The 14,984-nt window shown below is 36.6% G+C and overlaps 1 long non-coding RNA gene across 1 annotated transcript; it reads left to right on the top strand.

Moving 5' to 3' along the window:
• Positions 1-4,216: 4,216 nt before the first annotated feature.
• On the top strand, positions 4,217-14,916 carry LOC109367346. The gene is made up of 2 exons (XR_002114405.1): positions 4,217-4,384; positions 14,840-14,916. It is a non-coding gene; the product is annotated as an uncharacterized LOC109367346 (long non-coding RNA).
• The last annotated feature ends 68 nt before the right edge of the window (positions 14,917-14,984 follow it).

The raw sequence follows: 14,984 nt of genomic DNA, 5'->3' as shown, positions 1-14,984 counted from the left end.
CTTTAAATTAGAAGCTTCTTTTGCATTGGAAAGAAAGTAGTGTGAGTAAGAACAGTTATATTTACCTAGTGATACTATTATTTTCCTCTTGGAATAAATAGCTTTACTCAGCTACGCTGAGAAGTAGAAATATGCTCTTAGTAAAACAGAGATTTGTTTATTTGAATGGGTATTTTTAGATGGGGTGAAAGGTAGAGGAGAGTCCTTTGCTGGTATGAATATTTGATGGCTTGACATGCTGACTTGCCTACTAGTCTTGTGCTGCATGGCAAAATAACAGCTGTCTGGATTATGAACAACTATTGTCTGAGAAGCTGTAAATAAACCAACCAACAACAGCTTGAGAAACTGAAGCAACTTTTTCTTTCCTGATTTCCATTCTGGTTAGAGTTTTCATGGATGCTGGCGCCTGACCTCATTGCTTTTGGGTGCTACTTATTACTGTGGGATGCAGTGATTTTTTCCTTAACGTTATGCAGAGTATGCATCTACTTAACTTTCTACGCTAGAAATATATATTTCTAACATTGCACAGAATTTTACTACTGCTTTAGAAAGATGTGAGTAGAATAGTTTCCTGAAATAATCTTTCAAGGACCAAGTCTTCCCTTCCAGACTTCTGCTGGAATTTCCTTTTCATCAAAATGTTTCCATATATACCTGTATCCACTTCTTCCTCTGAGAGGATAAAAGAATGCTATTAAACATAAGGAAGACTTTTTTTTTTTTTTAATTCTGCTGGAATGCTTCATGAGCTTGCTAGCAAACAGCAACTTTTTTCTTTTCCTTTAGCCTTGAGCAGTAGAAGTCTATATTATCCCTAGGAGTTCAGAATACTTCGGGTTCTGATTTTCAAGAACAATAAACTAGTTCAAAGACTGATCCGTTGCTCACATCCCTTGAAACCTTAACCAATGAATGAAAACTGACTCCACGTTATGCCAGCCATTTATCGATTTAATACTCCCCTTGAGATGCATACAAAGTAGTGAGCCCACAGCCTCTTGCTTACTGCAGGTGCATTGGCCTCCTGGGGCCTGCTGTGCCACAGCCATCAGCATAAATAAGTCAGTTGCAGGGAAGGTCAGGGAAACGTGAAATTAGCAGCCAGCTCCACTGAAAGCCTATTACTCCAGCAGCTATGTTATGTCTGCAAGATAGGGGTGTTGGAGAGTCTGCTCTGGAAATGGATTTTGGTTGCATGCAGGATTTACAGATAAAAACTAGCAGAGGTCTTTGGACTGACAATTAATTACTGGTGGGAAGGAGGTATTTTCTGATAAAAAATGGTAGATTTCTACCTGTTTTGCTAGAACAATATTGATCTGATATGCTCTTGCAGGTCACAAACTTTCTATGCTCAAACTGTTGCATGTTTTCTTCTCATTACTGCATTTTGTGTCTGTAAACAAGAGAGCAGTTCTGATTCACTGTGTGGAACTTAGATCTGAAGCTGATGATGTGCATATATGAGATTTTTAACATCTGGAGTTCCTGGTTATTCACAACTATCAGCAGATTGAGACTTTCACAGTTTGTCATAGCATATGAGTACTCTTTTATTTTAATTTGGACTGATGAGCTCAGGATGTTTTCATGATGTTTTTGCCGTTCCATTCACACCTTGAATACATCTTGAATGTTACGAGTAGTGTAGAGTCAGTCAACAGAGCACTAATGTGTCATTTCTCAGCTTGAGCTGACCTCGCCTCCACCTCCAAATACGTTTTCTATAGGATCAGCACTGATTTCCAGTATTCATGTCCTGGCATCCTCAGAGCATCCATTTGCATACTCAGCCTTATGAACTTCAGGAGCAGTTGAATACTGAGGCTAAGAATCCCACAGTCTGATGCTCACAAGCTGTTGGCAAGCTCTTTTGTTTGAAGAGCAGTCCTGTCTCATGAATTGGAGCATCATTCTTGTGGCTAAGAAGGCCAATGGTATTCTGGGGTGCATTAAAAAGAGTGTGGCCAGCAGGTGGAGGGAGGCAATTCTTCCTGTCTACTCTGCCCTGCTGAGGCCACATTTAGACTACTGCATTCTGTTCTGAGTTCACCAGTTCAAAAAAGACAGGGATCTCCTAGAAGGTGTCCAGTGGAGGGCCACAAAGATGATAAAGGGCCTGGAGCATCTCCTGTATGAGGAAAGACTGAGTAACCTGGGTCTGTTCAGCTTAGGAAAAAGAAGATTGAGAGAGGATCTGATAAATGTTTATAAATATCTGAAGGGAGGTGGGGGGCAAATGGATGAGTCTGCTCTTGGTGGTGTGTACATTACAAGGAGTAATGGCCTAAAACTTGAATGTAGGAAGTTCCATACTAACATGTGACAGAACTGCTTTATAGTAAGGGTGATGGAGAACTGGAACAGGTGGCCCAGAGAGGTTGTGGGATCTCTTTCTGTGGAGATATTCAAGACCCATCTGGACACCTACTTGAGTGATCTATTGTAGGGTATCTGGTTTAGCAGGGGAGGTGAACTCAAGGATCTCTTGAGGTCACTTCCAACCCCTGCAATTCTATGATTCTGTGATTTTCTTATCACATTGTTCCTACAAAATACTCTTATTTGTAGCTGCCTGAGGATACAAGTGATTGTGTGAATGAATATAAGAAATACTATTTAACGCAGTATGAGAATAGGATAGATGCTATAAAATGTCTATCTGATACTCAATTATTTTTAGTTGTATGAAAATGGAAGCTAACAATCATAGAATGGATTGGGTTATAAGAGACCTCAAGGATCATCAAGTTCCAACCCCCTTGCCACAGGCAGGATTGCCAGCTGCTAGATCAAGTACAATATCAGATTGCCTAGGGCCCCATCCAACCTGGCCTTAAACACCTCCAAGGACTGGGCATCCATAACCTCTCTGGGCAGCCTGTTCCAGCACCACGCTAAGTAAAAAAAATAATTCCCTGTGACATCTAATCTAAATCTTCTTTTCTTGAGTTTAAAACCATTCTCCCTTATCTTATCCTTGTAAAAAGTTGATTCCCTCATGTTCATAAACTCCCTTTAAATATTGGAAGGCTGCAGTGAGGTCTCCCCACAGCCTTCTCTTTTCCAGGCTGAACAAGTCTGGTTCCTTCAGCCTGTCTTCACAGGGCAGGTGCTGCAGCCCTTGGATCATCTTCATGGCCCTCCTCTGTACCCTCTCCAAAAGCTCCACAACTTTCCTGTGCTGGGGGCCCCAGACTTGAACATAATATTCCAGCTCATGAGAGCAGAACAGAGGGAGACAATCACCTCCCTCTCCTTGCTGGCCACCCTTCTTTTGATGTAACTCAGGGTACTACTGGCCTTCCTAGCTGCAGGCGCACACTGCTAGCTCATGCTAAGTTTTTCTTTGACCAGGAGCCCTAGGTCCTCTTCAGCAGAGCTCCTCCTTTCTCCCCTTTTTGTAGATAGGAGTGATGTTTTCCTTTTTCCAGTCCCTGGGAACTTCATCTGACAGCAACAATGCCCTAATAAAAGCCAAAATACTTACAAGAAAACTTCAACAGCATGGTTTTATTTAAAATTACAAAGTTAGTTTCAGACTTTTTCAACGCAAAACTAAAAGCTGAGTGAAAACAAAATTTTGTTAATAGTTCACCTTTGTGCAATTTTACAGTTTCTATTAATTTGTTTAAAATTTTCTTCTTTCACAGAACAGATTACTGTATTGAATAATTACTATAGTTTGATTATTTTGAGGTAAGAAATTTTTTGTTAAAAAGTATTCCATACTTTTTGCTGGAAGAGTATTTAAAACTCATTTGACATCCTGCAGTTGGAAGAAAATCAAAGGTACAGTAAGTTCTTATTTTAATTTTTGGAAGTTGTTAGTTTCTCAAAAGGAATAACTGGAATCAAATACCACATTTTTATTTCAGCCAAAACTACAGTAAAACCATTTTCATATTTTTCATGAAAAATAATTGAGTTAGAATCACAGTTTATGACTGGGAGGAAACGTAGGAAGTTGCTATTTCAGTAGTTAGAAAAGCTAAAGAGAACAACTGGTATGAAACTCTCAAAGGGAAATCTGAAACTAATGAAAATTTCTCTCATTGCAATATCTTTCCATCTTTCTCTGTTTTTTGTTTTGTTTTTAACTACAGCATTTCAGACTGTTTACAAAAGACATGGCAGGCAGGAATTGCTCAGCTTATAAGAACCCCAAAAAGAGAGGAAGCAAAAAAGTCTGATCTTAAAAACGTGAATTAACACTCTTTCTTTCCCCCTTTTACCTAGACAGTGTGGGAGAAGAATGTTAACCACATGGCCTTAGCGGCATATTCTGCTTTCTGATCGCTTTCATTAAAGAAAAATCCCTATTTGAGAGAGGAAGGAAGACTGAAAATATAGAACGTCACATCCCATCTTAAGAAAGGTAAAGGAACATTTTTCTACTGATCCTTTAGTGCTGTTTGTTTTTTTTTCCCCCAGCAGATTTAGTGCTGATGACTGTGATGTCTTCAGTTAACATTAAGTTGAAGTGAAAATGCAGATAATAACTGAATACTGAAGTTTGTATTTTACCTACTCTAACTTATGTACTCTAACTTATACAACGGAAAAAAACATTATCATATTAAAGGAAAAATGTACTGTATGTATTACTGTACTCCAAACTATTCTGTGTGTACTTTTTGTGCATTTTTTAGGGGAAAACAAACAAACACCCAGTGTACACAACTGCAAATATTTAATTTCAATCACTGAAGTCATGTAAAGATACGCATAGTCTCCAGTCTACTAAGCAGCTCTCATTTTGCCAAGAGAGATGTTTTGGGAAATACAGCGTGTTTGCAGAATGCTACCACTGGGAATTAGTGCATTTAGGCTTTTACCAGAACTGATCTGTACTATTTTAATTTCTGCAGGGTTTCTGATTGATTGGTTATTTGTGAAATATTTACAACTCGGCTTCCTTAGATGCTTCAGTTCTAATGAGTACTGGAAGATGCTGAAAACATACTGAATTGTGCTTGTTTCCTCTGAAAGTGGAATGACAGCAGCAAAGGGTTTTGTCTATTTAGGTTACTTTATTTTATTGTCATTATTATTATTATAATTATTTCATTTTTATTTGTTTTATTATTTGATTTCTATTTATTTATTTTGCCTGGGAAGAATTTTGGAATTGTGAACGATAGGTAATGACTTCTTCCTAGAGCATTCAATTTGGAGTGTGGGGCAAACATATTCATCAGTGACTTCATCTGTGAAGTCAGTGTGAAGGTAAGGTAGTACAAAAGCTACCGTGAACTTACTCTATCCGTAGAGGCAGCTCCGGTCAAAATTTGGTTGCAGGGCTCTGTCTAGCATTCAGAATATACTGCTCATGCACTCTGCATTTCTGTAAACCTGGGTTCAGTCTTTATCTAATGTAGAGATGCTGTATTTGTTTTTTTACAAAAAATGTAGACTCTGTTGTTCACAGCTACTCACGTTACTTGGAAAATCTGTCATGTCTAACCAATATTACTATATAAATTGAAAAAGATTCTTGTCCTGACTTACTTGTGAATGTTATGCGAAAATGTATGTTTGACTGGTGTGGAATGTGGAAAGAGAATGAATGATAGGCAGATTTCATTGGCAGCTTTCCTTAAATGGTCAGCTGTTTTCTGTTAATATAACACAGGTGGGGGTATTTTCTTACTTTTTCAAAACAGGAAGATGCGAAGTGTGCTACTCTGTCAATGCAGGATGCTTCCTGCCTGTTCTCTCTAACCTCATCATGTTTGCATGACAGTTGTGTCTAAGGAGGATAGGTTCTGAGCTACCTTCTGTTCCTTTTTGATAGACTTAATTTATGCATGCAATACAGCAGTTCTCAAAAAGCACATTTTTCACTTTGCTAAGCCTTGGTACAATACACATTGCTTAACAAAGGAGTATTTGAAGAGCAGTATGAGAGTGGTCAGTTATAGTGCCATCTTCAGATTGGCTAATATGAATTTTGTAAATTAAGTATACATTTCAGTATAGTATTTGCACATATTTTTTATTCCAAGAGAAGTAAAGCTAGCTTTTTTTTTTCCCCACAGTCTATCATTGTTCTTTCGTAATCTACACCCACGTGTCCTATGTTAGAATGTTCTTTTTTGTCACAGAAAACAGAATCAAAACTTTAATAGGAAATAATTCACACTATGAGTAGTGATTTTTGCTTATCCATATAGTTGTTTCTGTTGTAAATGATTTGTAAATGTGTTAGTCAATTTTTTAACAAGTTTATTGAAGTCAAATATTTCACTAAACACATAGGTTGCTCCAAAAGTAATGCTTTGTGGAAACTACAACAGATACGAAGAGAACAATAACACTATTTATTAATAACAGCAAATTCTCAGCTGCAAAACACTCTTTTTCAACATAGTCACCACTGTTAGTTGTGTGTTTTTGCTCCAGTGAACAACAGTCTGCATGCTGCGCTCATAAAAATCTGCAGCAGCAGAAGTAACACACTATTGCAACTGGTGAAATGTACCACCCAGCGCATCACCACACTAACATCATCAACTCATAGAATGGCTTGGGTTGTGAGGGACTTTAAAGATCTTCTAGTTCCCATTAGATGTCAAGTTACTTTTGTTTTAGAACAACTGCTCATTTCCCTTGTCCACTTTGTCACATTCATCCATATGGGATTTAACATCTATTAATTGGCCTGCATAAAAACATTCAGAAAGCACTGATGAATGTCAATGGGTGCATTTTTTTCCACATGGAAGGAACTCAGTGACACACCTTTGCTTCACCTGCACTTCCATGTCAGACGCCATTTTGTCAGACTTCCCCTCTGCTGCCATCTGTCACACAGCAACAGAATGTAATGGAATGCTGATAGAAAGGTTCAGCCTGCATCCACCTCTGACACTGTGGGCCCACATAACAAAATAGGAGGCATTACTTTTGAAGCGGCCCTTGTATATACTTTTTCACTAGCTCCTGCTGTCATTTCACATTTTCTAGGTTAAAATGTTCATCTTCAGACTCATATTTATTGGTAATTCTCTCCTGGTTCTCCAAAGGCTTCAGTTTTTCTTCAAGATGTGGCTTTTTTGTTTTCATCCTTCAAATAATTAGGAGAATAGAAAAACCTACGTTCCTTTTTGCTCTCTTAAATTTTCTGATTTCACTTGTATCATTCAAAGCTGTTTTTCTTTCATTTATTCTGTTAATTTGTTTTCTGTATTTTGCATTCCTCATTCTTCTTTCCAATAAAGATTTCTTTCTTACAGTAACTGATGACTATGGTTGCAATCAACTGTGGACTTCAGTAGAAGTACAAACTACAAGGATTTAATTAAATGAATCACTATGCGTTAATCAGCTGTGCAAATAATTTATTTCCTCATTTTAACAAAGAGGTCCTATCAAGAAGACAGACACCTTGGTGTAGTCAGCATAATGTAGCATTTCTTCATGATTCATTTTCTGTATTTCTGGACTTCCAACTGCAATGAATTTGAATGGTAATTGGAACAAGCTTCAATTTGAAAATCTGTGAAATGTGAATGAATTGGTTGTCTTCTCAAATTTAATATCAGAAGGTAGATTCCCACACAAGATCCCTGTGGCCATCCAGATTCCATCTGAGTGAATTTCTCAGTTGAAATACAGCTCAGAGACTTGCATGATTTTCGTAGAGCTTTCATGCATCCTTTGCTATTTTTACTTTGTTTCACTGCACGTGGTGTTCTTCCTAGAGATTTGCACTGTCCTGAACTGGCAGTAGGAAGAGGTGTCTTCAAGACAAGTTTATTCTTCAGCTCCATTATCTTTAAGCATTTAAGCAGTAAGGGCAGCTGGACTCTCCTAGTATGGCTGGTTAAGGTTTTTCATTGAAGTTTTTCATTGCTCATATAATTTGGCTAATTTTTGTTGATGTAATTGAGGGTAAATCTGTATTATAGCACTATTTTGAATCATAATCTTTTTTTTCCCATGGAGCATATGTTATTGTGTGAAGAAAGACTTATTGCTCAAAAAGGAATGATTCTGGAGATGACGTGAAAGTAAGAAGTGTTCAGTCTTCAGGCAAGTTTCACAAGAAAGTTCTTCAGGATGTTTTTAAGCTGTTATTTTGGTTTGACTATATATTTTTCAGAAGGACAATGCTGTAATTTTTAATGATTTTTTTTTTTGTTAGATCTGAAAGGTGTAATCTACTATTATAATATTCCTATATAATATAGACAGTAAAAGTGTCTCTGATTGAGCATGTTAATGTAGTGGTTTATTCCTTGATGAAACTTAAAGTAAAGAAAACACCCAGCTAAAGGATGTAATTTGAAGAAAATTATTTTCTTTAAAAAGGTTTCCTTTCAGTTCTACAGGATTTAGGTACTTAATGCAAAGTTTTATACTGTAATACTCTTCAACACTATTACACTTTAATTTAGCATTCATGTACAGCACTGTTTTTATTTGTTATGGTAAATAGAAATTCTGGATATACTGTTTAAAATATTTCTTATAATAGAAGTAATATTACATATTATATAAATATATAACACTGTTAGCTGTTCCCATTAGTGGTCAAAGAAAGAAATGCAGACAGGTGGAATATGTATTCTGCACAATGTGACTTTCTTATTACAGAACTGTGGTTCACTGGAGGTGCAACTATTAGTCCTGCTACAACTGTAATCTTCATTTATTAAAGATTTAATCATGTAACACCTCCTGTACCCACACAATTTTACTAACGCTGCCTAATTCCAAAGAAGCCTAAAATATAAGACACTTCATTGCAAGAAGATTGATTTAAAAATAAGAAAAAGCTTAAACTCTTGCTTGATTTCATTAACTCAGTGGTTATGCAAATGAATCACAGAATCACAGAATGGCCAGGGATCATGAATCTCCAACCCCCCTACCACATACAGGGCCACCAACCTCCGCATTTAATACTAGACCAGTCTGCCCAAGGCCCCATTCAATCTGGCCTTAAATGTACTGTACTTATTCTTTCAGTAACGTTTAAAAAAAGACAAACAAAACAAAAAAACGTATAAAAGCATGGCTACTGCTGAAAGGGATACTGACCAAAATGTTCACCCTGAGATAATGGGTACTGATGATTCAAGTACTGTAAAAATTATTTGGTGTTTTGGTTAAAAATTAAAGAGACAGAATACACTGTCATTTTATTTACAGAGAAAACCAGTTTCTTCCTCATAAATTATCACAAATAATCTGTGTCTGAAAGTCATAGAGCTGACCAGGCTGGTCCTGCAAATTCTTCTTAATCCAGATGACTCTCCCAATGTCTTTCTTACTGGAGTATATTTGATTGCTTGACCTATCAGGTAGCAAGTACTTTTAAAGGAAATCTGAGTTACAAGTTTTTTAATAGCAGGATTTGAGTTAGTAATGTGTCCCTTGCTTTCCTTTCTTGAAAAGATTGTCACAGCAGAATAAAAGAGCTACAGCTTATTAACTTCTAATTCATATTAAGTACATACAGGAAATTACATAGGCTTTGTGATATCTTTACAAAGTTATAAATGGAAGAAAATACAGTTCATTTGGTTGAGAGTATGAATTTGAATGAATGAATGAAGAAAGGAATACTGAACATTCTTAAGGAAATTTTAATTTGAAAAAATAAAATTAAAAATACCTAAAAGAATTGAAATGCCTTTCAATGTGCAAAGAAATCTGATCCGTGTTGAGCATTAGTTACAAAAGCAGAAATTAACAGTGCTTTCTGTGGCTTTAAAGTGTTTGTAATCTATGTCATCTAATTAACTAAAATCTAATTAACTAAATAATGGTAGTTTGGTAAAGACCGTTTCTACCAATGGTGTTTATCCTATGAGTCCAAAAGGACAGACTCAAGCGATTGACCTTTCTTGGGAGTGTCTGGCTCTTTTGGCTGCAGCAGAGTGTATAAATAGTAAATGATTTTTTTTTTTCCCCCCAAAAAATCATCTTATTTCTATTAAAAGAGATGGTTGATAATTCTGAAATGGAAGCAGGGGATTTTTAGATACCTGCAATAAATGACAGTAACAGTTTCAAGAAGCCTGAAAGAATATGTAATGGCAAATGTTAAGAGTAGAAATACTGCTGAAAGTTGCTCCTTTAAATATTATCATATGAGCTCATGAACTTCCTGCTAATGCTGCTAATTTCATGACCTTGACTTTCACAAGTCCCCAGTTCCACAAGGTAGTGATATTAATCTTTATTTAGGTTTCATGTCTAACTAATCTTGTTTGAATCTCCCCTGCCTCCTTATTTTTCTCCTCCACCAGCTTTTTGTTCTTTGTCAGTTTGCTATAAAATCCCAGAGTGGATGAGTCAGTGATTCCAATCTGTTCCTACTTAGAAACCAATTCCCTTTTAGGGATAGCAGTGTCATGCTTTAACAGTAGGCGGACGTGCTTTCTGAGAGGTTTTTTTCACTTAGAACTTTCTTTTATTAGATATTGACTGCTTCACTTTTCATTTCAGAAAAGCATGATCTCTGGTGTCTTTTCTTTTTACATTCCCTTTGCCCCCAAAAATCCCACTCCTCTTATTTTTTGACTGCACATCTATTACCAATCAGGTTTAATCTTAAGCAGATCCCTCAGTTTTCTTTCCTCATCCTTTCTTGTCTCCTTTTCAGTTGTTCATGCTCAGACTTGTGAATATCTACCTTATTCCTTCCTGCCTCCCACCACTGTTTTCCTCTACACTCCCATGAATTCATGACACTGGCACTGCTGGACCTTATGGCACTGCATTGCTACTTTTAGGTAGCTTGACAGGCTTCTAAGAAGCTAATCTCTTCCTTGCTAAATAAAGAAGAGACTGTAGATAAGTTGAGTAAGAAAAGGTAATGCCTGAAGAGAAGGGGATCTTTTGTGCTGTCTCCACAGCAATGACTGACTCTGTGAGCAAGTAAAGAGAGGCATGATGGGGTTTCTGAAGTACCATAAAGGTGGTTGTTCCGTGATCTGGAGCTGCAACCACGCATTTGGATGTAGGGTCTTTGCCTTGGAGGAGTGAAGAGGGAAGGATCATTTCTCTCCCTTTTAAATTCTATTTTAATCTATGAAACCAAAAGAGAACCAGAAAAGTAACACATGATAGTATTGGTTTCTGTTCTTTTTTCCTAATTGGTCAAAATACTGAAGTCACTTCTGTCTCTTTAAAATGGTATGGTATTTTATGCTGAGACTGCTACTGAACTTGAAGTTATTTGAATGAATAGAATAACTTTGTGTGTGTTGAGGTATGAAGTGACCTCATTATCTACTCTTTCAGCTGTTCTAGTGTCTTTATTTCTCCTCTAGCTGTGTAACTTTTTTTGAAAAGTCAAAATCGTGGCAACATGACTTAGTTGAGATTTAGCTGCTCATCAGTAAGATAATACTGCTGAAATATTAAAGTTTGTGGCTTACTAAGGTAAGAAGCAACACTTACAAGCTTTACTTTACTTATGAGAGATACTTCTTTTCCATTGAGAGTTGTGATATTCCATTTCAAACATTATCAAATTTCTTACATTGACTTGAGTTTTTCCATTTGGACTTCCAGCAATTAAGGGACAAATAAGAGACAAGATTGCAGCTATATTCTCCAGAACTCTCTTTGTTACCTGACAGTAGTTCCCATGGGGCATGTATTGTCTAAATAATTGTCTAAATAATACCCCCCCATTTTATGTCATTCACCACCATTCAGAAACTTTCCTGGCATCCGGTAAAGTTATTTTTACCTGGTTCATTTTCTGTGACTTTCTTTTACTAGATTTCACTTTCTTGCTTCACTGTTCTCCACTGACTGCATGTAGCTTGAAACATTTGACTGAGTTGGTAAAATAGGTTTCTGTATAACCATCAGGTAAGCTTTCTGTTTCACAAGTCTAGTACCCATGTCAAATCTATATGGTTGCATTAATACCCTAAGATTTAAGGTAGTATATAACAGAAGACAGCAAGATGCACAATTTTTTGCAATAAAGCAATAAATAAAAAATCAGTATCTGCAGTTACTTATGGCAGAGTTTTAGCAAACCAGCTGCCTTAATTTCTTGTTGCATCCAAAATAGGTAAAGATGCAATATGGAGACAGATAAGCCCATGAGAAGGAGCCAAAATTTTAGTTTGCCATCAATGAATGGCATTACTTCTAATTCAGTGATGTGCATTATTTAATTATTCTCCACAAAAGAAAATGTAAAAACAAAGCATCTCTAGGGCATAAAATCTTCTTGCATTTGACATGAATTGAAGTTGTCTGGGGAATAACTGAGACCTTTTAAATGTCTACTGCATTACATCCTTCAACTATTAAAACCTGCTTTCACGTAAGTTAATGGAAAAAAGCTTTAAACAGGAAAATGAACTTTGATTGTACAGAGTTTAGTTTTGTCACTTCATCTTTCAATCCTCTTGCACTTAATGTTTTGATATATAAGAAAAGCTTGTGTTTCAGTTTTTGTAGATTCCCCTAGATGGGAAAGGCTGTGACATTGGTGGGAGGTAGTTTGGATGTGGCTAAGATAATGCTGATATTAGGGTGAGTAGTTCCTATTTTTGTAGGATTGTCCTCTGCTTGCCTTCATGATGGTTGTCTGAGTGATGCTCTTCCTCAGCTGCTGTTCCAGAAGGTCTTCTGGTAAACTTGTGGGATGATTAAATACTGTGCTAATTATCCTTGGCCAGGAGATTGTTTCATGGTCATTCGTGCATCTCCAATTTTGATGCCAGATTCAAAAGTCATTCTGAGAGCTACCTCTTGATGCCTAGGCTCTTCAATATCTTTCAGTATGTTCATCTGTTGATCTCCGAGCTGGATCTCAGTCATGGTTTTTGAAATAATAAAATTGCAAAGGATTTGCATAGCTGCAGAACACATCCAAGGGTGTTGACTTCAGTTGTGACCTGTGAAGTGATTGCTTAGGCAGCCATGCGGCCTTTCTGATAATCCAAAACATTATTATAAGCTCTGTGAATTAATTCTGTCTTGCTGGCTACTAAGCAGGATGCTTGATAGGATGTAGTGCCAGGGGAGAAGGGCTTAAGTGGGCTAGGTGAAGTGATGTGTTTACTTCAGGGAATCTTCTTGTGACACGCTGGAGTGCAGGAAGCGACCCTTTTCAGATGGGTCAAAATGTCATGCATTTTGTTAGACCAAAGCTGTTTTCTTTTCTCTCGTTTTTTTTTTTCACTTCTTATTAATTAAAAATGAAATAGGTTGAAAGTCATTCTCCTGGTTCCTGAAAATGTTTTGTTAGTGAAATAAAATGTGTCCCTGAAAAACAAACAAACAAACAAACCAAAAATAACCCCACTAAAGCCATTGTTACACATGAGTCTTTATATATCTCCTGACAAGATGCCTCAGAAGAGAGGCACAAGGAAGATATTGCTACAGCCTTTTTATCTTCTCTCATTTTTAGTTCTGTTTCATTTGTATGCCTGTACTCTGGGAAAATGGTTATCTATGTGTCTGTATTTTCAATGCTTACCAAAATGTGGATGCTATCAGTTTGGGATTCTTAAATGTTTTTTCAAATAAATGAATAATTAGTGTTTAATTGAATTTACAAAGAGATTTAATAAATCAGATTTTGTCGAATGCAATATATTCAATAATTTAAATTCTCCTCTGCTAAAGACTTGATGTTACTGATCTCAAAAGCCTTTGCTATTGATACGAAAGTGCTAAGAACCACTGTTTAAACCAGAAAATGACCATAAACTTATTTGGTTTTACAGTGAGAAAGTGCAATGTTTCTCTAGATGGTGAATTTTAGAGGACGCACTTTTTGATCTAAACTCCTTTGGGATGTGAACTGCTTACCATCACTGATCTTTGGGTAAAGATTTTAAGCCATGATTTTAAACAAACCTCATGTAAGAACTTAAAAGACTGTACTAAAACAGGAATTTTCTGTAGATAGTCTTACTGCACTTGAAGTTACTTGGGTGCTAAGAGTTTAGAAAATTAGACCATCTATGTTTATGACAAATTATGTATCTGAGAACCTGGCCTTACGATGCTGATTTTTGCTTAAATCCTAGTTGTAAAGATTTGTAAGACTGGCACCTCTGCAAAAGGAGCCATACAGAGTTTTATCCAGAATGCGGAGAAGTACTGTAATGTCTTGACTTAGACTGTATTGATTGAGAACTATGTAATGAAGTCTTTTTAGGTCTTATATTCAAGATTTTATTGCTTTCCAGGAGGGATCTGCGTCATTGTTGCTTCCTTTATGACAATATTATAGACTGCTTAACACTTGCCTCTGTTTCATGGTATTAACAGGATGCTTGAGAAAATACTAGTGTCTAGCATAATTTTTTTGGAAAAATGCAGCCTCCAGGTTTCATGGTAGATTTTGATGTTTAATTGTTCTTGTAAAGCTGAAAACATAGAGTAATTTCTGACTTATTAAAAACTGCTGGTGTTACAGCACCCGTCAGGAGTTGCATAGTGTTCTGGGTCTACCTTTCTGCCCTTGTAGAAAAGGTAAGGTATTTTTGGCTTTGTAGCTGGGGAGGTTTGAGCAAAAAGCAGTTGTATAAACTAATGTAGCAAGTGCATTTTGCGTGAAAGATTGGTCAGGAGGTCCTAGCCATAACTCTAAAATCACTTTGGCTCTTGCTAGTTTAAACCTCCATGCAAAAACATTTTCCACTATTTGAGAAGGACTTTAAAATAGGGAAAATATATAATAAAAATAATGCTGAAATATGTGCTCTACTTGATTTGCAGGGCTGTTCTACAAGCTTTCCCTCATGTTCAATTTGTCCTTCAATTCTCTTAAATACAAACAAAAAATGCCAAATCCTTCCCTCTGGTGATTTCACGGCTTTTGTTTCTTCCTCAGAGAAGATCAAGTCTGGAGTTTCTCTATCTTCATCTGAAATTGTAGGGATGATCAATTTATTTAAGAAACCTTGTAAGTACTTCACTGGTTCTGTAGATTATGGAGCACATGGTGTCCTGTCATTCAAAAGCTCACTGTTAGTTGT

This window comes from Meleagris gallopavo, chromosome 4, assembly GCF_000146605.3.
Source record: "Meleagris gallopavo isolate NT-WF06-2002-E0010 breed Aviagen turkey brand Nicholas breeding stock chromosome 4, Turkey_5.1, whole genome shotgun sequence".
NCBI classification, from domain to species: Eukaryota; Metazoa; Chordata; class Aves; order Galliformes; family Phasianidae; genus Meleagris; species Meleagris gallopavo.
Note: the sequence above shows the minus strand (reverse complement) of the source record. Positions and strands in the feature narration are given on the sequence as shown.